This window comes from Cuculus canorus, chromosome 14, assembly GCF_017976375.1.
Source record: "Cuculus canorus isolate bCucCan1 chromosome 14, bCucCan1.pri, whole genome shotgun sequence".
NCBI lineage: Eukaryota > Metazoa > Chordata > Aves > Cuculiformes > Cuculidae > Cuculus > Cuculus canorus.
Genome location: NC_071414.1, coordinates 20,162,849 through 20,190,562, shown reverse-complemented (window position 1 = coordinate 20,190,562; position 27,714 = coordinate 20,162,849). Strand labels below are relative to the sequence as shown.

General features: G+C 44.5%; 1 protein-coding gene across 16 annotated transcripts in view; it reads left to right on the top strand.

Annotated features, from left to right (window-relative positions):
* The window catches only part of GRXCR2 (glutaredoxin and cysteine rich domain containing 2), a 145,794-nt gene that overhangs the window by 79,198 nt on the left and 38,882 nt on the right, over window positions 1-27,714 (top strand). For 2 of the 16 annotated variants that reach the window (XR_008452164.1, XM_054079200.1), the window contains 4 exons: window positions 5,190-9,391; window positions 10,884-13,831; window positions 13,966-15,041; window positions 23,084-27,232. The gene's annotated coding sequence lies outside the window, so the exon portion shown is untranslated. Of the gene's footprint in view, window positions 1-5,189; window positions 9,392-10,883; window positions 13,832-13,965; window positions 15,042-15,633; window positions 16,522-19,789; window positions 27,233-27,714 lie in introns of those variants that run through there. The other 14 variants (XM_054079210.1, XM_054079209.1, XM_054079202.1 and 11 more) reach the window with 13 other exon arrangements.

Below are 27,714 nucleotides of genomic sequence, written 5' to 3'. Positions count from 1 at the left end.
TTTACTGACAGGCGAAGTGGCATAAAGGTCATCAGTGCCCTGCAAGGTCAGTCTCGCAACTCGCTGCCATCCATCTGTGCTCTGGTTTGGTCCGAAGGTGATGCACCAACTGTTTATCCACAGCCACATGTTAAAAGCTTCTGAATGAGTGAGCCTGAGTTCCTTTATGGATTCAGCATTAAGCTGTCAGTATTGTTTACATGTCTGCGTGATGTGACATGGCTTTGAGTCTAGCATGACTACTTCCATTAAAAGCCTACAATTACTTCAAGATAACCTTTTTCCCCTTCCTTTTATTCGTGACTTTGACATTTCTGGTCAACTTGCTTCAAGCTCCATTTGGGTTTTCGGGAAGGAAATTTTTCTGTCTCTGTACAGTGATTGCATCATATTTGTGTTCACCATATATGTGCCGGGTTGCAGCTGGATGGTCATGATGATGTCATACAAGAATTGTTTGACACAATGCCAACCTTGCAGGTATTTTGTTCTTCAGAGTTGATCTCCTGTCTTTAAATGCTTGACTTCAGGAATGCTTTTTTTAAGGTTGTGGTCTTTATTTGTGTTTTGACAGGCAAGTGCTGGCCAGATTCATGGGTCTTGGGGAGCTCATGGAGTCCCAAGTTCTCTGGACCTATAAACCTCTGCTCCCTGTATGGGTCCCTGCTCGCTCTCAAAGTGCCTCTTTCTCCAGCACATTGCAGAGCACAGTTTTTGCACTTAATAAGATTACATTCAGTATTCAATATATCTGATTATCATCATTCGTAACCCACTGTAGGCACCATAAGGAATAAAATTGTATCATTTTGCTGCAAATTGCTCACAACGTCATCCCTAGAAATAAACAGGCATTAATGTAGCTCGTGTGAGCGCATTGTCATTGTGCGTGCACTTACTCATCCACAACTCATACACATTTGGCTGCTCTGTTGTACATACGAATTGATTGCATGATTACATGTGCATACAAATTTGTGACAGCTATGACACGCTGCTTTCAGAAAAGAATGGGAAATGAAAGGCTTGAAAGTATGCAAATGCCTGAGAAACAGTAAGAGCTCAAAATGCTTTGCAGTCGGGAAACAGTTGGAGCCGATGCGTGCTTTCTCTTGCCCAGACACACACAAGAGCCACCTGAGCAGCTCTGCAAGACTTGTTAAAATAAACATCTCTTGGTTGTGTTTTCACTTTTAAACTGGCAATCTCGCTCTCTGCATGATCTAAATCCTCCACTGCTTTAGCAGGAATATGACTGCTACCATGCGAGGTTACTGTGAATTGCAGAGGATCTGCCATGTTGCATTATGCTTTTTTTTCCTGTTGGCTTGATGAATAAATTCCAGAGAAGGCTATCATTAATTAAGCTACAATATGGCATGGTTGGCTAGCAGTGAGGAGACGTTAACTTGATCTGAAGGACCCATCTGTAGAACTTTCTCTTTCAAAACCCCAGCCCAGTCATCGCCATGCGCTGGAGGGAATTGTTGGCAGCGTTTCAGTGCATTATTGTGCCAAAAAGGTGCCTTTGGAAGAGAGGAATAAATTGGAAGCATGGGGATTCATTGTGATACGCCTGCCACAGGTAGGTAGCATGGGGACAAGAAGCAGCTCAATGCATTGGAGTCTTGAGTTTGAATAGATGAAAAAAATTGCAAGCATATGCCAAACTATTCTCCACATGAATAACAGTTTCTAATTTGCTCGACACATCTCTAATAATCCTGGCAGCTTCTCTCTTCATAATTAACATCTTCATTTTCTTGCTTTCTAAAGGTGTAATGTGTACTCTGGCTCAGAGGAATTCAGCCTCCTGGTTCTAGCTGTGGGAAGCAAGGCATGCTGTGCAGGAGGGAGGGTGCTCCCGCGGACCAGGAGAGCCTGCGGGGTGAGCTGAGCCAGCGGGCAAGCTCTGCTCCTCCGGGGCAGATAACAGCGACAGCCTCCCCGTGTATGGTCTGCGCTGCACGCGTGGTCGGCAATTGTGGGCTAGAATGAATGATGTTAACTAACGGGAAAAATGCAGCTCTGTTGAGAAAGTGTTTAGATAAATATAGACTCTACGTTTTAGATGTGTTACTGTTTGGGTATGTATTAATTACTGGCTGATGCAGCTCATAAAACTACCCCATCCCATCATTTGTAGAACCACTAATGCAAATTGCAGTATTTGGGCTGTTATGGTTGGATCTTGTGAAATGGAAGCACAGAGTGGTTTCACAGTTGATTTCTTCTTCTGAAGTTATGGAGACCACTTGCAAGCAGCTTGGCTTCTGGAAAACTTTGGATCTTGGTGTTGCCTGTTGTTTTGCATATGAACATAATCTCTGAGGTGAATGCCACAGAAGCATGGCAGCTTCCTGATGTAGATTGGCGTACATGGTCCAAATCTAATCAAGTCCATCATTAGTGTTGAATGGAAATTCACGTTGTGAAGAGCAGAAATCTGTCCCTTGTTCTTTACCTGACATGGGATTTGTCTGGTGCGGCAGAAGAAGCGCTGGCTGTGGGTGCAGGATTGGCTGTAGCACCTTTGGCAGGGAGCAGTCCCTGCCCGAGGGAGAAATTTGTACGAGCAGACTGCCTACACACGGCCAGCTCTGATAGAGAGAGAGAGGCGTATGAATGCAGACGTGTTTTCTAAAAGCATTTGTAAATGTATCTTGATTATCCTTATCAACTTAAATACATGTATCCAGAATTGTCCCTGGGCAATGTATTTTAAATATCATTTTCAGAAAGCAAAGCATTGCAAGCTGTCTGGTTGTCCCTGGCAGCTCTACTAGCGGAGATGCGAACCGTCAGACTCAGGTGCTGGTGGGACTGTGCGAGCCAAGCAGGGTCTGGCCAGCTGGACCCAGGATGCTGCCCAGTGCCCTGGGACACCAGCCTGCCTCATGCAGTGTGTCCTGGGACCTTCCTGAGTTTTCAGGGTGGTCGCACACTATTTTACTTATAGACCTTTGTTGAATGGTCTAGAGGTCATTTAGCATACAAACAGTTTGGCAATTAGGAAAGGCAATTGCCTTAAGTGCTCGGTTCCCTATTCTCCAAGGCAGCATAACAATACTCATGTTTAGAAGTATCTGCCCCAGCTCCTCCTGACCAGCTGCCCTTGGAATCCTGGTGCAGCAGATGATTGGAGCAGCCCATGGGAATGTGGGTGGGCAGTGGATGCTCTGCTTGGAGCTCCCCTGCAGCACCGGCTTCCGAATGGGCACAGGCCAACCTGCCTTGCTGGAGACCACGACCACCAAAGGCAGGATACAGTCATGTGTGGAGAGTGGGTGTAGTGCAGGGGGCGTTTCTGGGTGGGAGCTGCACATCAGCCAAGGCCCAGGAGCTGTGCCAGCGCATCTGCCGGGCACCTCCCGCAGGTGGAGCCCCCTTTGCACTCACGGTGCCCAGCCTGGCACTGCCTCGCAGGAGGGAAACCGCCTGCGTGAGTTCTCTCCGGAGTACGAAAGTTATTCTCCTCCCACGCTTCTCCAGTCTCCGTGACCTAGTTACTGCCTTGGAGCACGCGCAGAAAGCCATTGGAGTGAAAAACAGTTATCTATTTGAATAAGAAAAGTTGATTACTATTTTAAGTCCCTTATCATGTAGAAGCATTTCAGGCTCAGACACCCTACTCATCTATAACTGTGAGATAACTGTAAAGGCTTCTCCCTCCCTGTCCTACACTTTGACAGTACTGGAGTTTCAGGCAATTAAAATCCCTTCACATGTCTCTAGCGTGCCTGTAACAGTCACTGTGTTCTCAGGCCAACATCATTCAGCCTTGAAACAGCAAATGATCTTGTTTGGAGGAGGGTTTATAGGTTGTTTTACCTAACTGGTGCAAGGTGAATATTTCAGTTGGATTAATTTAGTTACATGACACCTGAGATAGTGTATTGCTTTGGAGCTGAGGCAAGGAAAAGCCCTGGTGCCAGTAACGGATGCATGTGAAACACATGCCTTCTTTCTGTCCTTTAGAAGAACGCTGTAGCGTTTCTCCCTGAGCACCCCTGAGCTGGAGATGCCAGTCCTCAGCTTCAGGGCTTTGGGATGTGCATGGTGCTGCTGCAATCCCACAGGGACCTTGGTGCTGCCAGGGAGGGTGGGGGGTTCTGCCACTTGCTTGCTGAGGCTGGGTGGCAGCTTTCAGGTAGGACTGCAGGAAATGAGCTGATCTGGGGCTCTTTAGGCTGAGGGACTACAGTTTTACTGGCCTCGCTTAGGCAGAGCTCTTAAACCTGCTCCAATTGTAGCTCTTCTCTGAAAAGCATGCAAATTGAGATCTGGCTTCGGTTAGAGGTGAGCACAACATTCTTCCTTCCCTGGGACTTCAGCATGTGTGTAAAATGCGAGCGGTGCTTCAATTCTTGACTAAAATAAGATAGGTTTTATATTTAAGCGCTCCCAGATAGGATGCCTTTATTGAGTTATGTATGCACTCAGATTTATGAGGAACGCTTCAGACCCTGACCTCTGTGGTCACCTGTGCAGCACAAACAAGGCCACCAGCTTTGGCATCTGGGAGCAGCTCTGAAGCTGCGCAGCTCCTGCCTGTCTCCACTGCTTTGACAGTGGTGTCTTTGAGGGTCTCATCGGAGCCAGAAGGGAGGAAAGTGCACTTGAAGTTGGATTTTTTCCAACCCTCCCCCCCCAGTACTTAATAAAAGCTCCTTGGGACACGTCTGTGTGGTCACTTGTCTCAAAGGCAGCCTCTTCTGAAAGGCAGAGGACGATGTGCCACCCACAGGCTTCACCTGAGCTCAGCAGCCCCGCTGCGGCACCCTGGGTAGGCAGCTGCCTGGCAGCAGAGCTACAGAGCCGAGGATCCTGAGTGAGCGGCTCGGTCCTCTTGAGACGTGATGTCACTGTGAGGATGATGGATCTGGCGGCAGTGGGGTGACCCAGAGATGTTATCTCAAAAAGACAGATTGCAGCCTGTGATTGATAACGCAGGAAACCCCAATGGCAGGTATGAGGCAATTTGAAAAAGATAACTTGTGCAAAGAAAAGGAGGGGAGAAAGCCCCTTGGTCCCATAATGCTATGCTTTTCCAGTTGCCTTGCATTTCTCCCAGAGAAGCAAAGTGATTTTCAGTTGTTCCTGCTTTCCCATGGGCGCTGCTGGCGATATTTATGACTGAATAAACATATTCTCCCCTGCAACCTCTATTTGTGCTTTGCTTTATCCAGCAGCCGCACAGATGTCTCTGATCAAGCGACCACTTGAGTGTGAAGCAGAAAGCAGCAGAGAGACTTCACTGTGTGATCAGCTCGAGCTGGGAAGAGCTGGACCTTGGAAATATGAGAAGGTAGACAGCATTTTTTTTTGCAGTAACAGGGATGGTTTGGAAACTGGAATTCAATTTACATAATGTGCCAAGGTATAAGATACCTTGATGAGTTTTGTTCATTTTACTGTCCTGCCCACCCCTTTGATTGGGGTGAAGGAAAGCTCCCCAAACCTGCCCTCCATGAAATGACTGGGGGGACAACCCCCTCTGCTCCGCCAGCACCCCAGCGAGGGCTCTCCTTCGGGAGCGGGAAGGGCGGGAGTCTCTGCAGCAGCACTGACTGGGGCTCCCCTGTCCGGGCACCTGGAGTGAAAATCACCTACTGTCTGCCCCATGGGCAGCTCGTCCTGTGTACAGAGCCACACAGCTGGGATCCCAAACCCAACAGCTAACCAGTGCCAGCCTGGCATGACCTGCTGCTGGCATACAAACGCAGTGCCATGGGAAAGGGAGAGGTGGCTTAACTTCCCACTTTTCTGTGGGAAAACAAACCCTGCATGTGGGGTCTTTTACTGACTGTTTTCTTGAACTAAGGATCAAAATGCAACTGTTGGATGATGGCATTGGGAGACATCCCATCATTTTTGGTGGCTTTCATCAGCAAAGGCATATCTAATATGGTGCATAGCCAGATGTAAAGGATTAAAGAGGACCAGGATGCAGCCTGTTCTTCCTCCTCTGCCTGGATGAAAACAGCATCTGGTGGTGTTTGACACATTCAGCAAGTGATGGCAGGATAGTTTGGGATGTGTTCAGTATTTCTTTATTTGGCTTTGAAAGCTGTGCAGGTATTCAAAACAGCGAAAGCAACAGGCCCAGCTGCGTAATGCTAATTTTGTGTTGCAATTTCATTTAGATAAATTACTCCTGCGGGTTCCTAATAAAAACAGATGCTGGCTTGTGTCATAATCAGTGAACAATTCTGATAACCAGAGCAGCTATTTTTAGTTTTCCGTTAACCCAGTTCAGCCTTACATCAAGTTGTATTAAACTTAGAAGATACAAATAGGATCCACACTGGTTATTCATTTGCTTCAAAGCATGCCAAAGCCGTCTCTTCTTCTTCGTGTAGTAGGTGGGATAAGGGAGTAGCTGGAAGGCAAGTGATCTGTCAAGTCTCAAGCAGCACGGTGTACTCATAGCTGGTGTGGAAGCATTAATTAGAGGAGCGAGCTCAAGCCAAGTAATGAGCACAGCAAAGGGTCACCAAAGACCAAGAAACCTGCCCTACAGAAACCATCCTGGCAGCTGGAACAGGGGAGTTGGGTTTGCAGCGCTGGGTGGTTGCAGCCCCGGATGTTGGTGGGTGCTCATCAGGGCAGTGCGTCTCTGCAGGGAGAGGCATGCGAGTCCCTGTTTGTCTCCATTGGCCTTTGTGCGTGGCAGGCACTGAGCCTGGAGGAGGAAAGCCCACTGGAGAGGGGAAGTGACCAGTCCCGTGTCAGGAGGGATGGACAGCCAGGGCACAGCACAGTCTGTGCCTTCTTCCCTGTCATCTTTGTCCTTCCAATGTGTTCAACATGCATTCAAATTTATTCCTATCCCTATGAAGCTTTGAAGTGCAGGGCTGGCCTTTCTGAAGGCGAGGTGGCTTTGGGGGGTGGGTGTTCAGTCTGCTGTGTGAGAAGCGGTTGATCTAATGGAGCCTTGATCTCTTCTAGACAACAACAGCTTATTGGAAACTTCATTTAATCATATCAACTGTTACCATTTAGAATCATATTAAAAAAAGTTTCTGTTTCTCCCAAAGCAACTTAGGTAAGGAGAAAAGCGACGTAAGCAAATGAAAATCCAGCCCCAGATTTTTTTCCCCTCAGTTTAGCTCAGTAGAGAATGAGCTTTATAACAATTCTTGAGTTTTGCAAGTTTTCTGGTTTTGCTGACTCCCTTTTCCAAATTGTAGATTTTATCAACTAATAGTTGCTTTGACATTAAGTGCACTGCTAAAAACAATTAGTATGCACAATTAAGTGTCTATACCAGTTTTTCTTTTTGTGGGAAAAGTTTTATTTGAGCTCCTCATTATTTTAAAGCAATTTGCAGAAAAAAGTGCTATTAGGAAAATGGAGCTGATGGCATTTGGAGTGAGCTGAACGCACGGTTAAGCAAATCAGAAATTAGTGTAAATTTCTTTCATTTCTTTCATTTGACTTCATTTGCTGTGGATCAAGTTTGATATAAATGATAAAAAATAGGTCAAGCTTTTAAAGTACTGAAGTCTTTCTGTGCAACGAAACCAAACAGAACTGGCAAGAGAACGATTTGGATTTTTTTTTTCTGATCTATGTTGGGATGATTTTAATAACCCTGTTGTCTCTTGAAACAAGGGGCACTCTTGTCTCAGAGCACACCCCAGGACTTAAAGAGCCTTCCTGTGTTGTGGAGACAGGGCAAGGCGGTCTTTGTGGCTCCCAGTGGTGGAGCTGGGCACATCCCCCTCCGCCCAGCGCCGAGGAGATCAGCTTTTAGCCCATTGTGTACGGAACTGCTTGCTCTGCTGATTCAAAGCAGTGGAAAAAGAGATGGGTGAGTTTAGTCTAGCATGATAACTGCTACCAGTTGGGATCATTTTTCCCTAATGGTTTGTGTTCTGCTCGGATGTTATTGCCATGCCGGGTGCTCATTGAGCCTTTGCTTTAGGGAAACGCGGCTTCTGCTGGGGCACGACTGGCCTGGGCCCTTCGAGTGTCTGGCTTCCATGTGTTACAGAAAGGCACAGTGCCTGGACTGCGGCTTTTAGTGTGATAGATATAGACAGGGCAGGAGAGAAAGGAGACGCAATTAAATGCCCTGATTCTACAGTTACTTATGTGCCTAATAGCAGCTGGAGCATCTAAATTCGTAAATTAGATATAATTAGTTCATTTGGCTGAATTACGGAAATGTAGCTTGTGGATATCGTAACACCAAGGGATATGGAGCAGCTGCTGGAGCAAGGCGGGGACCGGTCGGTAATGCAGGAGGAGAGGAAACAGATCAGAGAAAGGTAGGACCCCAAGATGATTTGGTGGATCATATTTGGTTGCAGCAATATCCTCTGTCAGAAACCAACACAGTATTTGCAAGGTAAAGGATAATTTAATGTTTTTTCCAAAGCCTTTTCAGTTCTGCTGTGTTAAGCCACATGTAAAGCCCTGAAGGGGAAGGTGTTGGGCAGCCTGTGTTGCCGACTGCTCCTGCTCTCTGAAGGCAGTGGAAGAGACAGCAGGTTTGCGGGAGAGTGCCTGGGAGCAGGACCACGGCTCTGTTCTGTGCGTGTCTGATGAGGCCCTAAATGTCTCAGACACTATGGGAAAATACTGGAAGGTTGCGAGGAGCCGCTGGTGGCTTCAGCAGGAGTATGAGTACTGGGGAGATACATGGATTAATAACACTCAAACCCCTACTCCCTCCTATAAGCTTGACCTGAGAGAAGGAGATTCCATGGAGGGGGTGAGGTAGGTGACAAGATTCAGAAAGGGTTCAAAGTGAAGGAGAAGGCAAGTTTCATGCTCAGCATCTCCTATTCAAAGACAGCCAAGGCTGCAGGAAGGTTGCTTCACCTTGTTTTCCTTCCCATCATTTAGTCAGATGGGATTGAACAGGAATTCTTCCATCTCCTCCCTCAATGTATAACAGAGGTGTACACTGATTTGATAATGGCAAGCATTTTAACCAGAATACTAGAAAGGATGTAGTTTAACAGTTGTAAAATTAGAAGGAAAGGAAAACCCTAAGAGATGAGAAAATAGCTGGTATTAAGGTGACAGAATAATCTTGCCCCATAATAGCATTCTGTGCTGCTTAAAGCAACTGTCTGCAGCTGATATCTGTCAAATCCTATCAGGAATGTAAGGTGACATTATGAAGTCTCTAGATGTATTTTCATGTCATTTAGCTGATTCATGTCATTTGATAAATTGCATGTTTGTGAAATCAATGTTCTTCACCATGTGTATTCTTCTGCTTTGCCAGTGTCAAAAGTTCTGTGCTAGAGACAACAGTAGCAATTCATGAGTGCTATTGTTTCACAAGATCTTACCACCTTCTTATTAAAAACCTGTATTCATTTTCCAGCAGACTTGGTATAAAAGATTAATGAGATACATGAAGATACATAAGGTGAGTCTTCTTTAATCCTGCTTAACAACATCTCTGGGGTTTTTTTGTACATGATGTAAAATGGAAAATCAGATTCTTGTGAGAGGTGAAGGTACCGGCTCCTGTTCTCTTGCTCGTGGTGCTTAAGCACAGGGAATAGCTGTTTATTCCTGATGTGACTGCTGGACACCTCATTTCCAGGCCGCCTGAGTAGAGCAGGTCACAGGCAGGCAGACCCCGCCTGTGCACTTCAGCTCAATCCTTACTCATCCCTCCGTGCTTCTCCATCTCCTCCTGAGGCAGAGGACAGGCAGCTGTGCTGAACTCGTGGGTCCAAGGAATATTCTCCAGTGGTGAGATGAGCCCACTGCTGCCGAGAGCTGGGGTAGGACCCGGACCTGGGTTTGCAGGAGTGACTTGATTTGCAGGAGGTTTGCAGGCAATGATGAATCCTGGAAAGCTTTAGACATCCATAAACATTGTCTGCAGCCCTCGGAGCCTCTGGCCTACAGCAGGACGTTGAGTAGGAATGCTTTTAAAATTCTCTTACAGGTACTGGTGATTTTTAAATATACTGAATTATTTAGATGGAGCCTTTCTGTCCTTCCCATTCTGCTGTGACCTGTATTACTCCTCTGATTCGAACAACGGGTGGCAGATCTCCCTCACCTTACAAGTGTCCTGTTGTAGTTTATGGCTCTGAGTAAAACTGTTCTAGCAAACATGAGGTAAAAAGAGAAGCATCTTAATGCATATTAATATACTGTAGTTGGTGACAATGAGTCATTCACAAGTTTAATGACACCATACAGATCAATGTATTATACATCACTAGGAAATCTGTTTCAGCATAGTTTTGACCTGATTGTTACCTCATCCAAGTTCTCCACACCTTTCTGAAACACATCTGTCCCGCCAGCAATTCTTTGTGAGTGCTGCCTTCGAGGTGGGACCACCTTCGCTCTCGACTCCGTACTCTTCCTGACAGTATAATTAACGTGTTCATTTTTGCTGATGCCATGCAATCCACAGGGGTTGCTGCTGCTGGCACCTTTACTTTAACATGAGTATAAATGTAAGCATCAGCAAGCGCTAGACTATGTCTGGCCAGTTGAACTCAACATGGGCCTTCAAAGCCTTGGCTGAGAATGACTATCCTGCCTAATTTTCCCATTGTAAAAACAAATACTAGTAAATAAATAAAACCTTTTTCTCTGATCATGTAGTCTTTTACACAAAAACTATTTCTTGGCTTAGATTTTCTTGCGGCTTTATCAGCTTTTTGCATTTTCAAGTTTTCTGCCTTGGGTCTTGTAAGATAAGCTGGCTTTGAGAGAAACATTTATCCGTTCTGTTTTAGTTTCAGATGCAAAAGTTCAACAGCTTTCCTCATGGCCCAGCACAACGGCTGACTTTTGAACTTGTTTCTTGATAAAATCCCCATAAAAATAGAACTTAAAAGTAAACTCCTAAATACCTTTTTTCTTTGGCTGTTTTTTTTTTTTTTCTTTAGCAAAACCCCACCCTGCTCGTTTGGTGTTGAATTGATTCACAGGTAACGGAGAGCTTCTGTATTGATCACAGATATTAAGTAATAACACTGTGCAGCTATGGGCTCTGTGCTGTAATTATCATCACAACAGTGATTGGTGTAGGATTTTAATGGCTCTCTGGAGCTGTACTGTGTAGTTAAGACCACATCTGCTGAAGAATAAATCGTCCAATTTAATAGATTTCATCCTGTATTGTAATTTAATTCAAGTTTTCAAATTTGTCTTTGTTATTCCAAAAAGGGAAGAGAACAGAATGAAAAACTCAGAAATGTGACGTTGTATAATTAAACATATTTATGGCTGTATCCATCCATCTGTCTGTCAAAACCTGCAGCCTGCCCTTCCCCTCAAACAGTATAAGGCTTGGCAGTGTTTCTGAAGCCAATGTTCTATAAACTTTGGCTGGTCCCTTGCAGTCGTAGCTGGTAGGTGTTAGGAAAGGCACAACAAATTTGGTGCTGCAACTTTACTGCCAAAAAACTGCAGCAGATGAAGTTTGTCAGCCCACTTGTAGGGAAAATAACCCAAAGATAGGCAGTAGAAGTAAATTAAAATTCATCATCTTGACCTGACTCTTGCAGGGAATTATTTGCCATCCCTACAGACCAGCTCTCCAATCAGCTGTTTGTCCTCGAAGATGCAAAGAGGAGGAGAGGTGCCTCGTTGCTGTTTCTTAGAGGTGAAGTATTGAGCACGTAATTCAAATCCACGTAATGGAGGAACATCATATGGGAAACAGAGACTTCAAACGAGATTAAATTCCAGTTCCAAGACTGGTAGTTGAATGAAAATACGATGTAATTATGGATTACAGGTATTAAGCTGCAAAGCAGAGCAACTGCAGTTGTCTTTCAATGTACGTCTCTTGTCAGCCTCTACTGGGGGCTCTGCTCATCGCACCAGTTCTGGGGAGATGGAGGTGATTCAGAGCAGCTGAAATGATTAAAGCTAGGATAGGATTTATGAGGAAAGATTAAAGAATTAAATATGTATAGCCTGGCTAAACGATGACTTAAGGGGAAGTATAACTCTTCATGAGTGTTTCAAGGTTACAAATATCAAGGGCTGGAACAACCATTCAGCATGTCATGGGCAGGATTGCTAAGAGTAATAAAATGATATGAAGAAAAAGTAGATTTTCAAATGATTTGGTTTAAGTAGAAGGGGAAAACCGAAATCTAACTGTGTGGAGATGACAGGAATGTCTTACATCTCCTCAGTGTTTTTTCCCAGAGTCTTCCCATAAAGTCCCTGCACTGCTGACAGAAGGGCAGCCAGCTCTCTGTACAGCCCGCAGTGACACTTCCCACCCGCTGGAGAGGAAAGCTGCTGTTCGATCCACAGAATATCTCATTGTTTTGCTAATTGTATGTAATTAAATCAGTTCTGGAAAACAGACTTGGGAAAAAACGATCAGCGCTGCGTTGCGTTCCCCCCGCACTGTGTACCTTCGGTCTTCTTTTGTTTTTCTCTACTCTTCTTAGATGATCTAAAGGAGAAAAATTGCTTTTTGATACAAACTTAATTCTCCAATTAGGAATATTTTTTTATTCCAGAATCCAAATATTGGACTGGCCAAGCACTAAATTTATTTTTGCATTACCATATTTCACTTTCTCAAAGCGCTTCTTTTTCTAGGTAATCTGTTTTTATACCTCAGCCAGAGCTCTGGAAGTGCAGGGAGGCTTTTTTATTGTTAGCCTTGAGCAACGACTCAAAACTAAACAGCACCAACCGAATGTCTGCAAGTTGGCTGAAAACAAGAAGCTTCTGAAGGCTGTTGGGGTGAGTTCCAGTGGATGGTGGGATGGGTGTCCCGACACGGCAGCTCCAGCCCTTCCTCACCCCCGGGCACAGCAGTCTGTTTCCTTTGGACTGTCTCTCTCCATCTGTGTGCTGTGGGGTCCATCATGCCTGTGCAGTGCTAACAAGTTCCTAGCCTACATTTCCAGCATAAAGCACAAAGTGGTACCTGGGGGCTGGCCTTTGTTTTCCTAAAAGTTTAAACTGAAGTGAGAGCCAGCATTCCCAAGTCACTGTGCTCAGACAAAGTACAGAATTCCAGCACGCTTTGGGCTGAAGGACCTTCAAAGATCATCTAGTCCAACACCCCTGCCGTGGGCAGGCACACCTTCCACCAGACCAGAGAGAGTTGCTCAGAGTCCTGTATCCCGAGGTAGAGAATATTTTATTGCTCTCTATGGAATTAAGTTCATACATTAAACAAGAAAAGATGGTAGTAGCCTCTAGGAGCTTCTCTAACACATCCTGAGATAAAACCTAGAAAGAATATATGAAAAGCAGAGAAAATTTTCATACTGAATAGCCAAGTTTGTTTACGTGTGGGACACATAATGGGATACAGGCCTTTCAACTGAAAAAAAAAAAAAAATCAGATTATTTCCCAAAGGCAGGCATCACGGATGAAATTGCCTTCATGCGTCACACTAAAGTCTATGAAGTATGTTGGTATTTCCTTCTCTCTCAAACTACCTGACAGTGGCTGGTGAATTAACAGAATGGATGATTTTTTGATTTCTTTGCATGTCCCTGTCACACATTACGCTGACAGATACCCACTGGCTCTGGATGGTTGGAGTGGGTTGGGTCTGATTTTTTTCTGAAGCTAGTGGGATTTTCCCATTGAAATTCAAGACTCTTGAGTTAAACCTTTCTTAACACAGCAGCGGGTCGTGATTTTTCCCCCTCTCTTTTTCTTAAATCTCTTTTCCATCCTCGGAGGAGCCTTGCCGTAGTTCTCCCATCTCCAGGCCATTGCCAGTGCAGAGACTGCACTCCAGGCAATGCCGTCCCTTCGGGAAGGGCCGGGGCTGTCCCGGGGGATGCGATGTGGGCGTCCGAGAATCTCTCTCCTCACTGTCAGCGTCCTGACTGCCTGCCCGAACCAGTAAGTAAATGGGCAATAAGAGCACACTGCACCCCAAGAAAAGGGAGCTGGCGTGGGGGCACAAAGATGTTTCTGCTGGGAACGGTGGTATTTCCTCTGCACAACTGATTTTTGTACTTCTCTTGCCTTTACAGAAATGAAACTCCAGGCAGCGTTCCTGCCTCCTGAGTGGTCAGCAAGTTCCGGTGTTTTGGGGCCTTTCTTCCTGAGTTGTGTTTAGGAGGAATGGTGAATCTTTACCTGCCCAGTGTGAGTTGCTGAGATCCAAAGCTGTTGTGGAATTGGTCTGTCTGACAGCCTTTTTATTGGCAACAAAGCTATGGAAATGAGAAACCTGTGCAGGAGGTGAACCGGCTGCCCCGTCTGATGGCAAATGGGAGCTGATGAATTCTGCACGGGCAATCAGGTGACCCTTTCACTTTCCACTCTAATTACTTTCCTGTGAGATGTTCACTTAGAGTGACAGGGTCCAAAATTCCCAAAGATCTCTGTTTTGTCGTAGAAGATTAAAGGATGGCAAATATTTTCAATATGATTATCATCATTATCTCTGGGAGATTCAGAAGTCAAAGTCATAATAGCCCAGCTCACTGCAATTATTTGCAAATTGCCTTAATGTATTTTCCAGAAGCTCTTTTTGCACTTTGTAATTTATTTATTTGCTAAGCCAATAGCACATTAGAGTGCCAAAACATCTCTGAACCTCTGTGAAGCCCATCTGGTGGTAACTTGCATGGACTTTGCCTGCAGCCCTCTTACCCACCAGTAACTCATCCATTTTTTGTTGAAATACCACTTCTCGGTGTTGTCTCTGGTAATGAACAGTAAAGGATTCCTGCTTTTTTTTGGTGAAGACCGAAGGAAACTTGTTAACGTTGCAGTAACTCTCTGTACAGATGGAAGCGCCTGTGAAAACACATACCTGAAGCAATATAACAAAACATTCACAGACACAGAAAACACTCAGCTTCTCAAAAAAATACGTTTATTTTCTGGAGGCATGATTCAAAAGAGGAAATCTGACCCCTCAAGGGATGGAAATAGCCCTGTGTTGGGAAGCAGGGTGTAGATCACCATCCAGCCGGGCTCCATTTCCTCTGCGGCAGAACCCAACCTGTCTTAGAGGGGTGACGAGGGTGGCTTTGGCTCCCAGCAGTGAATGCAGCTCTTTGGATCCCAGCCATGCCTGTGCCCTTTCTTATTCTTAATGGTGAGTAGAGAACAAAAAGACAGTGTCCTGTGTATTAAATTGAAAGTAACCCAAATAGCTTCTAAAATACGCTCAGCTAATTGTTGAGGAGTAATTTACAGACCAAGAGTTACATTGCAATAATTGTGAATAATGAGTAAACCACAAAAAGAATGGTAAATGGCTTGCAGAAATTTTGAGAACAGAAAATGAGGCTAAATTCATTGAATGAATTAATTGCTATGGATTATTCTCTCAGCTTTAATTTGCTGCCTACTGAAAGAAGCCTGGGCAGATGGAAAAGCCAGTCCAGGGCTTTCATTTTGAAATGTGGCTGCTTCACACTGAATAGAAAAGAGCCCTGAAAGGGGTTTTGCTGCGTTATAATAATATATCATGCTTGTAATACAATTTTCACCTTTGAAGTTCTACCTGCCTTTTGGGATGGGGCAGTTTTCTAATCCCATTCTATTAGCAAGAAGCAGATGGAGAGCTAGCAGGGAGGAGAGGTGATTTTTCCCAAGGCCACACATTGTATCTTTGGCAGAATTCAAGTTGGAGCTTAGGATTTTGCAGTCCCTGGCTGATGCTTATGAAATTTTTCTGTTTGAAGACTCCCTTCCTACAGGAACATGTGTAGCGGGAGATGAGCAGAACAACCCTAAGCAGATTTGAGGCTTCGCCAGTGAAAAATGCAGAGGAAAAGAAGGAATGAGAAGACACGTCCTCCAGCCCATTTTAGAAGATAGCTCTAATAAGGAGGAATTATATTTTAAGAACCAGACAGATTGTCTCAGATTTACTTATCTTAGAGGACAACAGTGAAGGCAAAGCATTTTTCTGTAAGGATTATGATTACCTGACAGAGTTTTATCATTACTAGGAGAAATGACCCTGATTTAGAGCAAGTCTGGTCATTTATAAGTAGCTGTTGCTTTCTAATAGTACATTTTTTTCTCACTGCTGTCAATATATATTAAGATTGGTTTAATTAACATAATAGTAATAAAAATAAAACTAAGCCCCATGTCTTTACTTGGATGAAAACTCTGGTGTGAAATGAAATTCCGAGAGCATTGTAGATCAATCCTTGGATTTTATAAGCTAATAGTGGCAATTTGGCAATTTATGTGGATGTGAGACCACAGAATCCTCCCAGGGTCTGCGCACAAGCTGTCTGTCATGGCTTAGCTTCTGGCAGTCTTTTCTCTCCTGACTGGAGCTGACGTGGCCGGGTGCCTGAACAGGGCATCCTTGAGCTGGAAGTGTCTGGTGACAGCCCGACAGCTTAGGACAAGCTCTTCCTGTTAATGGGCCTCAGATTTATGCACCAAGCGAGTCATCCCTTTGGGAACGCTTTGGTGTTCCTCCTTGTGCTGGGACTGACAGCCCCTCGCCACCGTTATTTATAGCCGGGCACTTTTACAGCCCACCTGACTCGCTGCTCAACGATAGTAAACAAATCTCTAAGTCTTTCCCATTTAGCTTCCAGTCTAAAGCGCAGTGGAGGCTGTTGAATGGAGTACAATTACCCCATCTGGCTTGATCATATCCACTCAGTTTATCAGAATAGATTTTTCTCCTCCATTAGATAAGGTTTAATAGAGCAGAACAAACCCCCAAATGTTAACATTGCCCATAAGGTAACAGGCAGGGAGTTGCTGTTACACCAGGCGTGGGGAGCACCACGTTCTGCCTGCACTCACCCTGGTTTGCTTCCTGGCGGTAGCGCAGGAGACTCTGGACCAGCTCCCCACTCCCCTTAGCTCCCAGTCCTCATTCTTAGGGATTTTGGTCTCCAGCAGCCCCTACAGAAGAAGTCATTTTCTCTGTTGCAATTAATACTGCTGGAACAGACAGTTACAAACCGTTGACCTTAGTATAATGTCAGGTTTGGTCGACGCTGACTTCTCCAGTGTCTGCCTCTTGGTGCATCTTCCAGGTCTTCTCCAAAATACCTTTCCTGTCCTGAGGTTATGTTTCTAACGCAGTCTATCAGAAATGATCTAACCCCACTGATACCCTCAGCACACTCTGAACTTGCTGGTATGGGAAGCCTGGTGTGTGAGAAGCACGTGCTGGACTCCTGCTGGGATTTAGGTTGGTGTTCGTTTGCTTTTATGGGAGGCTCTTGATTCTCCTTTGCTGTCTCAAATATTAACTAAGAATCAAACTTTCTGCCTTCCCTTGAAATGACACCAGCATAAAGAAATTAAAATAAGTTTTTTTTCCTGACATGCCTGAAGCCATAAAATGATTTGTATACAAAACCAAACTAAATAAATCAGAAACTTTCTCCATGTTGGGGAGGGTTAAACCTCCAGCAGAATGGCAGCAACACATCGCACTCGGAGTTTTACAGACATAATGTCACTCTTTTATTTTATTACATAATACAGTTCACCCTAAATTACATTTTCTTCTTTTAATTTATCTCCATGAAAAGGATGGCATGGCATAAATCATCTTGTGTAGGTTGCTGGGTTATTTGCATTTCAGAGGTTGTTTTTAACTTTGTATTAGAAAGGAATTTGCAATCAAGAAGCTTTGGGAGGCATTAACTTTTAGTGGTTGGTGGTGCTCAAAAGGTGATGAATGAGGTTCATTTTGCTTAGGACAAATATCTTAAAGTTGGTGTCTTTCTAAAAAAACTTGTCTGAGGTAAAGACTGAAGCCCAGTGAGTGATGCTTCCATCTCAGGAAGCAATTCCTCTTGGAAAAGCTGGATATTTGGATATTTCAGAGTTTGGTCTCTGAAGGCAGCTGCTGAGCACTGTTCCTGCAATGCATCGTCTGCCCCATGGAGGTCCAGTCGCTCACTCTCGGCCTTGCCAGAGAGGAGGTGGTCAGAAAAGTTCATTGCGTGGAGGGCGGTTTGAAGAACTGCCTTTGCTCCGGAGAAAGGAGGATCATCACACAGGTCTCACCGGCATTACCTGCCTGTGCTTGTTGCTATTCTTCGTTGCAGTGCTTGTTTAATGGCATCTGACACAGGGCAACTGGAAGTGTGGAAGGCTCTAATGAGTCTTCCTGCTAAAAATGGTGATGAGAAGCTGTATCTTAAATTCCATGCAGCATGCAGCACACAGGGAACAAAACAGAAGAGTGAAATGTGTTTTATTAGTGATGAATGGAGGCTGCACATTAAAGAACCCTTTAAATATCTGACGTGTTAAATGCATTACATTCCCCTTCAGGAAAGAAGCAGTCAAAGGGACAGGGCTGATGAACTGTGCTGATTAACCTGACTTGGCGGTGATGAGAATGGTATTGATGAGAAGGCTGTGGTAGACTTCAAACGCATTTACTGCCATCGTGGAGTTAGAGCACCACTCTGGCAAAAAGTTGGAATTACTTTATACATTGATCAAGGTCTGCAGAGAGAGGCTCATCAACCGAACGGGAGCCCAGTTCAGGAGCTGAAAGCAAAGCAGGGAAACATCTACTGCGCCTGCAGGTGGGCGGTGGGAAGCATCAGAGCCAGCCCAGTGCAAGGCACCTGCTGCATCAAGGGATGACAGGGACCTGCTGGAGGAACGAGTCCTCCTGCTTGTTAACAGCGCAGTACTCACAGCTCTCTAATGTTGTGGGGAAATCACCTATTGCTTCGTTATGCTCCATGTTGATTCATCTGGCCTTAAACTTTCAAATAGGTTGCTTGCTGCTTAATCCAACCAACTTTCTAACACGACAAATCTGCAGGCATGTGGTCCTTGATGATACAAACATCCTAATAACTTCTGGAAATTGAGTCCTGGAGTTGGCTATCTGTAAGTCTCCAGTGTGGAAAAGCATGGTTCATGCAGTGCTGTCTGGGTTGTCACATAGCCACCTTCCTCCGCCTTTTGGACACCTTTTGGCATGGTTTGTGGATGAAGAACTGACTCTGCCTGTTTTACGAGAGCAGTTCTCACAAACCTTGCCCTTGTGTTAGTTCACGTGGGTGTCTTAGGACTGAGGCTTCACTCACTGTCTCTTAGAAACTTGGTAGCATTTGAAAATACGGCCATGTCTTGTGCAGCGGAAAGCAGCTCGGGTCTGATGCCTTCCTGCTATTCCTTGGTTGCTCCTGTTATACCTCCACATTACTCCAGTAATCCTTTCCTGTCCTGCTGGAGAATATAGAGGAATTCTGTCAAAAGAGATTGTTATATTTATTGCTTAATATTACCTCTGCTATTGTATAAAGAAAAGGTGCAAATGTTCAAATTGGTTCTTTCACAGTGACAATGCCTTTTGAAGCATGAGAATTAGAGGGAGCATCATGTCCGGTCTAAGCAAGAGCAGATCCGTTACTCTGAGAGTTACGGGGACTTACCCAGCAGTGTCTGAACATGCTGTTTTTCAGACAGAAGCTTAATATTGTACATATAAGTGGTTGACAGTAGGACTAGATCTCATTCTGAGTATCTTGGTGACATCCGCTTGTGCTCATTTAAGTCTTCAGGAGCTGTTCATGAGGATACAGCAAAGGATTCCGGTATTTCTGAGAGACAAACCTGTATGTGTTTCCATGGAAAACACAGGCAGCAAGTACTAATGTCAAAAATACCTGTCTTTACGCTCAGGGAGGTGGAGAACTTTATAACACACCGTATAAATGAATGCCCATACATGTTCTGGCATAGCCATATAATTTATGGGTTAACTTGGAGTATTCACAGAGAGAAGCAGGTGTTATTTTCCTATGTTTCTGACTTTTTTTTTTTTGGTAGAATTAGTATTCACTGAACTGATGTACATACATTTTTGTACTTTCTCTTGCCTAGGGCTATTGCACTTCAGTCTTTGATCTTATCAGATCTTGCAGAATACGTTGGTTGGAGGTTGGCCGGTACTTGGATGAGAGCTTTCATAGAACTTTCATGATACCGTGCAGAATTGTTTGTGACTGAAGATGGCACTTTCTGCTGTGAGTCAGTCCTGAACAAATACCCCAGCCTGGAGCCAGGGTGCTGGAACGCCATGGGCTCCATCTGTGGAGGATGTGTTAGAGGCGGCCGCACAATCTGATTTCCTATGAACTGTGGAACAGATGTCCTGGCCAAAATCAAACTTATGTAATTAATCCTGCATTCAGATATTCCAGAGAATAGTTATTATTTCTTTTCACTCTCTCCTAAGCTGCCCCTGAGGTTTTCTGTGCGTGTCTGCAGCGTTTCAGAGAAGGATTGAGAAGGAGATTGTGCCTGTGGGCAGAGGTAGTTGTGAGATTCTGACAGTTATTCTGTGCACACCCAGTGTGTGTGTGTGGTGTGGTGTGCGGGAATAACCACAGAAACGTCTGGCCATTTAGAAATCTCTCTTAATTCCCACTTGCAAAGCGGCATGGGCCGTTTTTATACACATTGTGCCCTGTAGACTCCTCCTTCTCCCCAAGGGGAATGTAATGCACCTCAGCACAGAGGTCCTCGGGGCTGGATGCGCAGACTGCCTGGGAGAGGAACCCGGTGCATGCACATCCAAGGGCTCGTGGTGCTGCCAAAAGAGAAGTCTTCTGTACCAGGAGATGTCCCTGCATTGATGGGGAAACTAGCGTGGAAAGCTGGCCATCCTTTTTAAAGCACTGCGGGACTTTTATAGCAGTGTTCTGTGAGCGGTGTCTCATTTGCCATTAGCGAGTGACCCCTTAATCACATCGACAAATAATCACTCACATGAGTAATCCTGTTGACATCAGCTGGACTAGAGCTGCATCATTATAATTTAGCAAATAACTATTGAGTTGTTTAGAGTATAAATGCTTCTAATTTATCTAGAAATGGAAGGCATTTCTATCTCATTCATTAAAGAAAACGTGATGTGAATTATCACTTGCTTACCACATGTAAAAAAGGGCACATTTTAAGGAGGATAATGCAATAAAAGGAAGGAATCTTTTCCTACCAGCAGCAATGTGAGTTTCTCTGTTACTGTTCCCCATGGCTTTCTGCTACCTAACTAGTAACTCAGGTTGAATCTAATGCTGGCTTCTTTCTAGGTAAGACATCCTCAGTCAGGAATGCCCTTTGTTTCAAGTTTGGTTCCTTCTTTAGTTAGGGGTGGGTGACACTGGTATGTTCTTGCAGAGCTGCGTGGCTTTGTGGAGGTAAAATCGGCAATGAGCAAAAATGATTTCTGCTGGAGATTTGCTGATACAACTCTGCGGTTGTGCACAATGTGGACTCGTTGCAACAACCTGTTGTATTTTGTGTGGACTGGGATATGACTCTGCTTCTTTGGAAGCCACCAAAGTCCCCAGTCCTGCCAAATTCCTGTCTGGAAATTGGATTCCCCTCTTTAAACTTCCGTGCAGTTCCAGCCTGACCTGACATGGCCTCTAGCATGTTTTCCCAGGGGTGCAGCACTCAGCCACTGCTGGGCCCAGGGGACAGGGAGGATTGTCCCTTTTATTGGGGTCCTTCAGGCTGAACGCTGAAATAGCCAGCAGCGTCACCATGGGAGCTCCCAGTCTTTGCGTAAGCACGCTAATTTTCCATATTTTCAGCTTAATTAAATGCCAGGGGGTAAAATTTCTATTAGGCTTGAAAGCGGTACAGGTTGCCTGAAGAGAAGCTGTTTGGGTTTTTTTATAGTTTTTAAAACAATTTCATACTGTTTTCTGGTGATTCTGTTGTCTTAAATTTCAGCTGGTGTAGAGCACAGTACGGTGACAATGAACTCATTTCCCTCGGTGTCTCTGGGGTCGCAAGCGCGTGAGGGAGGGCTGAGTCTCAGGGGTGGGAGAGGTGACCCGGGCCAAGAGTCTCCTTCGGTGGCAGGTGATCTTGGAGCTGTGGAAAGGCAGGGAGAGCCGAGAAGGCATTTTAGGTTTGTTGTTTCCCCTCATGCACTGGGTAGCCCGTCGTGTGGAGAGCAATAGCTGGTGCTGGTACCGGCTGAATCACAAGGTGTTGAGTGGGTTAGGGAAACAACAAATGTCTTCTAGGATAAAGAGAAGAAAAAGCAATGAAGCATTCAAACAACAACAAAAGCCAAACCAAAGTGTTTATAAATACATATGGCACAGCTTTTCTGAAGCCACGCTTGTATTTGTTTTGATAGCAGTGCTGGGATGCTATTTTTGTCTGTTTCTCACCTTTATTCCTACTGTTAAATACATCATAAGAGCTTTCCTCATTAGGGGAATGCAAGTTTCAGAGAGGAGATAGTTCACTCGTCAAGGCATTCACCCACACTTGGGAGAGGGATACCTTTTTGGTAAATCCCCAATTTTTTTAGGAAAAGCTGTGTCCCAGCAGCAACTCACACTCAATCTGCTGAGTAGCGAGGGTAGAGAGTTTACAAGATATCTCTGTGATAACAGAGGGAGAAAAACAAACTGATAACTCTTGACAGATTGATGGTTTCTTCCTTCATCTACATCTTTATAGATTAGCATGTCTGTTTTCTTTTCCTGGATATGTTTGTTAGCACTATATCATCTCACATAATCTGTATGGGAAGTATATTTATCCTAGAGCTGTGGGGCATTTGTACTGTTCACTTGTCATCAGGAATAATGGAGAGGACAGGTAGGATAATTTCAGCTGTATTAAGGGTTGTGAGATGCCTGCATGTGTTTTGATAATGGGGACACTCAGAGTGAATGATTCAAATTGCTATTATTGCATATTTGCTAAAAATGCATCTTTGAAATGGTCTTTTTTCACATTTTTCCTCTGTTGCACTGTTAAATGAAGGGACCTCGGGTTGCTCCAGGACAGGGAGATATCAACAGCCACTGTGGGTGCACCCAAAGCACTACTGGGTGAGGGCGCGTGAGAGTCTCTGGTGCACAGGGAGTGGTTTAAGCAATCCCAAATTGCTGGTTCCCCAGTTTCCCCCTGTCTTGTACACACAACTCTGTTGAGCATGGGGAGAGTCTTTGGGCACAGTCAGTACCAGGAACTGATGCAACGTTCCCAGTCACAAAGGGACTTCACCTTGGGAACAGCCAGCCTGGGATTTATTTCCAGACCTATTGAAAGAGCTGGTCTCCAAAAGCCCCCTCCTAGTCGTTATCCTGTGGCCCAGCCCATCTGCAGGTAAGACTATGACAGTTAACTTTATTTTGTATTCAGGTGCCAAAGGAGCCTTTCCTGCTGTCCTGCTGCTTTGCCAGATGCTCTGTTGTCTGCTGTGACATTGATTCCTCCTTTCTAAGTATAACTCTTCGTAACTGCTTTCACTACATTTCATCTTACTGATTTCATAGCACTTCCACAATCATCAAGAGCATTTTGAATTCTGGTCCTGTCCCCCAGAACGTTTGCAGCCACTCCCAGCATCCTGTCGTGCATGAATTACATCAGCGTCTCCTCTGCTCCAGCCCTGAGTCCGAGCAGGCGCTCGCCGCTGGGTCTCCACCTCCCCTCTCCCCTCATCTCCACAGCCCATGGTAATAACCACTCCTTGGCTGACAATTTTTAATGCAATTCATACTCGCATTGTGTTGATTTTTTTAAAACCGCACTTTTTGAGTGTTCCTTGTGAGACTGTTTTCTGGAATTGTGCATAAAGCCTTGCTCACCGAGACCCGATGTATCTCATCCTGCCTGGCCGATGAGGTCCTGCGCCTGCCCTCCCCCTTCTCTTCTCTGACCAAATCCTTACATTTGATTTTATTTTTATTATTTATTCTTGAGAAATATATAAGCTTATATTGGCTAAGTCTCTTGGGCCTCCATCTAACCTTCCAGGTGATGACAACTTGATTGATGAATAATAGATTCCAGTGTCTTTCCAGCTGCTGAAGGGAGCTATAATTTCTCAATGCATCCCTTAAAACAGAAGCAGCATCTGCCCTTTTCCAGGAGTCAGGCTTCAATCAGCCCGGTTGTCTTTACATTATTGAAAACTTCTTTTCATTGTAATATACTAAAAGAGTATTTGGAAATAAGCCATTCACACTGTATTAGCGTGTGGAGTGGGAGCCCAGTGGTTTGGGCTGCAGAATCCTATAGGTGATATTCCCTGCTCTGGAAAACTTTACTATTGAAGTAGGCAAGGTGCACAACTGAAAGGACTGAAAACAAACACAGAAGGAAATTAATTGATTTGCTGAGGTATAGCTCAGTCTCTCTGAAATCCAGAACAAACCTTTGTCATTCCTCCAATAGCATTCTTTTTTAGGGACTGTGGAATATTTAGAAAAATGAAACTAGTCCCTTGGAAATGTTCCAAATTGAAGAATAACATGAAATGGGATTTTACCGTTTCAAAGATGGGCGTATTAAAAATTCACTAAAATAAAATAAGAACTCTGCAAACAGGTTTTTTTTTATTCTTCTGTACTTATAATTTCAGTGTAGAAAGAAGCTATCAATATACTTGCCTTATAATGTTAGTAAAAAGAAATGCTTGGAGAAAGCTGAATTTCATCTCCTGCCATTACTGTGGATGCAAACAAAAAGTGGTTATGAATCACTTTTCAGTGATGGAGGGAATTTATTTGTCCATTTATTTTACTGGAGTGTCTGCTGAAATTGAAGTTCTTGATTAATGATCTGCAGGAGGAAACACTGAGAAAATCTGCTTTTGCAGCCGCAAGGAAACTTGGCAAGGAGGTCGTGGGTTTGTACAACAGCGACCCTGGGAATCCAGACTCACGGCGGAGGGCAGCACTCGGGCAGCACTCGCTGCCGAGCAAAGCCGTTGCTCCTGTTACACGTGTACATGGGTAAGGTTGTTCAACAGCCCTGTTGTCAGAAATAATCATTAAAGTAATTCTGCTCGAAATATCAACAGATCCAGGTTGGTGCAGGACATGACGGCCGTTATTCCTCAGAAGCTTCTCTCTCTGACAAAAGAACAGAGCTGGTGCAGAGCAAATATTAAATAAAGATAGCACAGAGACAAGGGGGATCTGGTGGCCAGCAGTAACTGTGGCTCTTGCGCAGCTCATCCTTGACAACATGGGGTATAAATTCTCCCTTCTGCTATCCTCCGGCCTGCACTGCTCCTCACCTTCTTTGCTCCTTATACCTGCAGTTACAAAATGCAGATATGCCAGACAGATGCTTTCCTCCTACCTGAGAGCTGTGGGGCCAGAAGGGGATTCAGTCTTAATTACTGCCTTGCTCTTTCTCCTTTTTTATCAGTTTCAGGATTACCAGCATTACAAGGTGATAACAAATTAAGTCTTATCTGTGTGGAAGATTTTACCAAAGTTGGTGAACGTATGCTTGTGCCGAAAAGAAAAAGATATGCAAATAAATGAAATGTATGCGCTCTCCTTGCAGAAGCCTGGCATCAACAAAGAGCATCCTTATAAATACATGGTTTTACCTGAAAACAGATTGTTACTCACACAGGTACTTGCCAGGTGTGCCCTGATCAAGCCCAATGGGACCTATGTGCAAGATGAAGCTCACCTCAGCGCGGAGCGTGTTCCTCAGCCGACTGCTCCAGCCCGCGGCCGTTCACTGCGCTGGAGGTGAGGGGCTGACCCAGAAAGCAGGGCTGTAGCTATGAGAAACTTGCATATTGTCCAAAGACATTGCATACTAAAATCTCTCCTCTGCAGTGCGAGCTAGCTATTCCATCTGCGTTTTGGGTAGGAGAGCTTACCTGGAGGATGTGGGCTGGGAACCTGCACCACCAGCATCAGCACAGGCAGTCGGCAGCCAAACTGCGCACTCTGGGAGGAACTTCCATAGCAGCATTAGTGGGTCGAGGTATTTCACATCCCTATGTTAAAGACGAAAACATTTTTCTGCAGAGGGTCTTTCTGTGGTATAAAGACGTTCACTGGAAAATCCAATTTGCTATTGAAAAGGTCTTGACCTTAAAAACTTCATTAGTCCTATTGAGAAGTTTGCTGGGTCCTGGGCAGGCTGAGTCCTTTCAGGTCCCTTATTTGACTTGAGCAGGACTTCACGCAAATCTTCTGTGGCAAAAATAACTGGAATCAATACTTAGACTTCGTCCTAGAGAATGAGAAGTGTGACAATGTGTTAGCTGTGATTGATATCCCTTTACATCATCAGAACTGATGAAGCATTTTATGGGAGAAAAGAAAAAACAACAAATCAGAGAGTGTTCCCCTAGGCTGACGAGTACATGTGGTGTGATAAAATACTATTATTAATCTCAGCTGGGGGCGAATAATGGATTCGGAGCAGAAAAAAGTCAGCATGAAAAAAACCTCCAACCACTTGGAAAAACATCTTGAACATGAAAGCACAAAGCAGCTGTTCCAGGAGGCTTTCTGGGTCCAAAATACTGCTGAGCATCAACTGTTTTGTGTGCAATTACTTCTCTGTATTAAAAATAACACACTGAAGCGTTAAATTGAAGGCGTTTACAGTATTTAACAAACCACTTGTTTACGTATATGCACTTGCTGACTGGCTGTGGTCGCTTCTGGAGAGCAGGCAGCTGTGGGAGGGCTGTCCCGGAGACCTGTGTTTGGAAGGCTGCAATAGTTTTTGTCTGAGCATGTATAATTAATTTAATCTTAAATCAATTGACAATATCAATAATAAAGCACCTCTTAATGGACTTTCGACTGGTCAAGTGTCAAGGCAGATTGTGCAGCATGGAGTGAAAGGAGGAGAACAACTTCCCTCACTGCGTAAGCTCGTTGCAGTGCATGAATAAATCATTCACTCTTGCTGGCAACTGGTTTATTCTGCCCTAAGATTTCTGAAGTTAACTACCTTCTAATTTGACACATGCCTGCAGTTTAAAGGCAGCCTCATCCTCTTAAGAAAAAGCACCTAATTTATGCATGGCTTTTAAATTTTAATAAAAGAGCCTGCTTATGAACTCTGAAAAAGAGAAATTGCTGGGAATGGAAGTTACACTTTCCGCTGAGCCTTATACGAGCGGCGACCAGGAGGAGCTGCCAGCAGTTAACTGTGTCTCCAGAACCCTGAGAGCCCTGCAGTGCTGCTTTGAGTTTTTTATTTAACTGCATGAACTGTTTTCTGTTATAAAGGCGCTGGGTAAGGTCTTTCTTCACTACCATTCAAATATTACCTCATACTTCCGATCTGAATTTCACATACATCTTCTGGGAATTTCCACACATTTCTGCTCTGAAATGATGCTATCAATAATGCTGCTGTGCTCTCTCCGCTCTACCCCTGCACTGAGAGGTGCTTCCTAATTTCTGAGCCAACGTGGAAAGTTTTAGCACAATCGCATTCATGAAAATCAACCACAGCTCTTCTGGCAAAGCTCTTCATAAATACCTCAAATCTGTGGGTTTCTCACGCATCTGGATAGTAAGTTTTCTGTGGCTTTGGAATGCAGATGAGACCAAGATGGTCTGTTTAGCAAATTCAGTTATATCCTTGATCGGTCTGTGGTGCCTGCACCACCACACTCCGACTTAGAAAGGTCCTGAAAATTCACTATGAGAAAAATCTGGTAAATTTAGGGGCAGCTGAGGATTTCAAAGCTAAATGTTTATTTACCCTGTTCCCACTGGGAAATTCTGCACTCTGCTTGGCGTTTTGGCCATGGCAAAGGTTACACTAACCTTTGCTGTTCAAAGATTTCCCTGAATCTAGCAAGAAAGGGTTGGTTTTGATTCCTCCTAGGAAAGGAGCTGTTGTTTTATTAAAAAAAAAAAAAAAAGAAGAAGAAAAAAACAGAAGTCCCCTCCTCTTCCCATGTGAATCCAGCACAGAAATACTGTGTTCTGGATAATCAGAATCCCAATTCAGTGTATTTTTAACCAGATACTGTAGTTCTCTCATGTTCA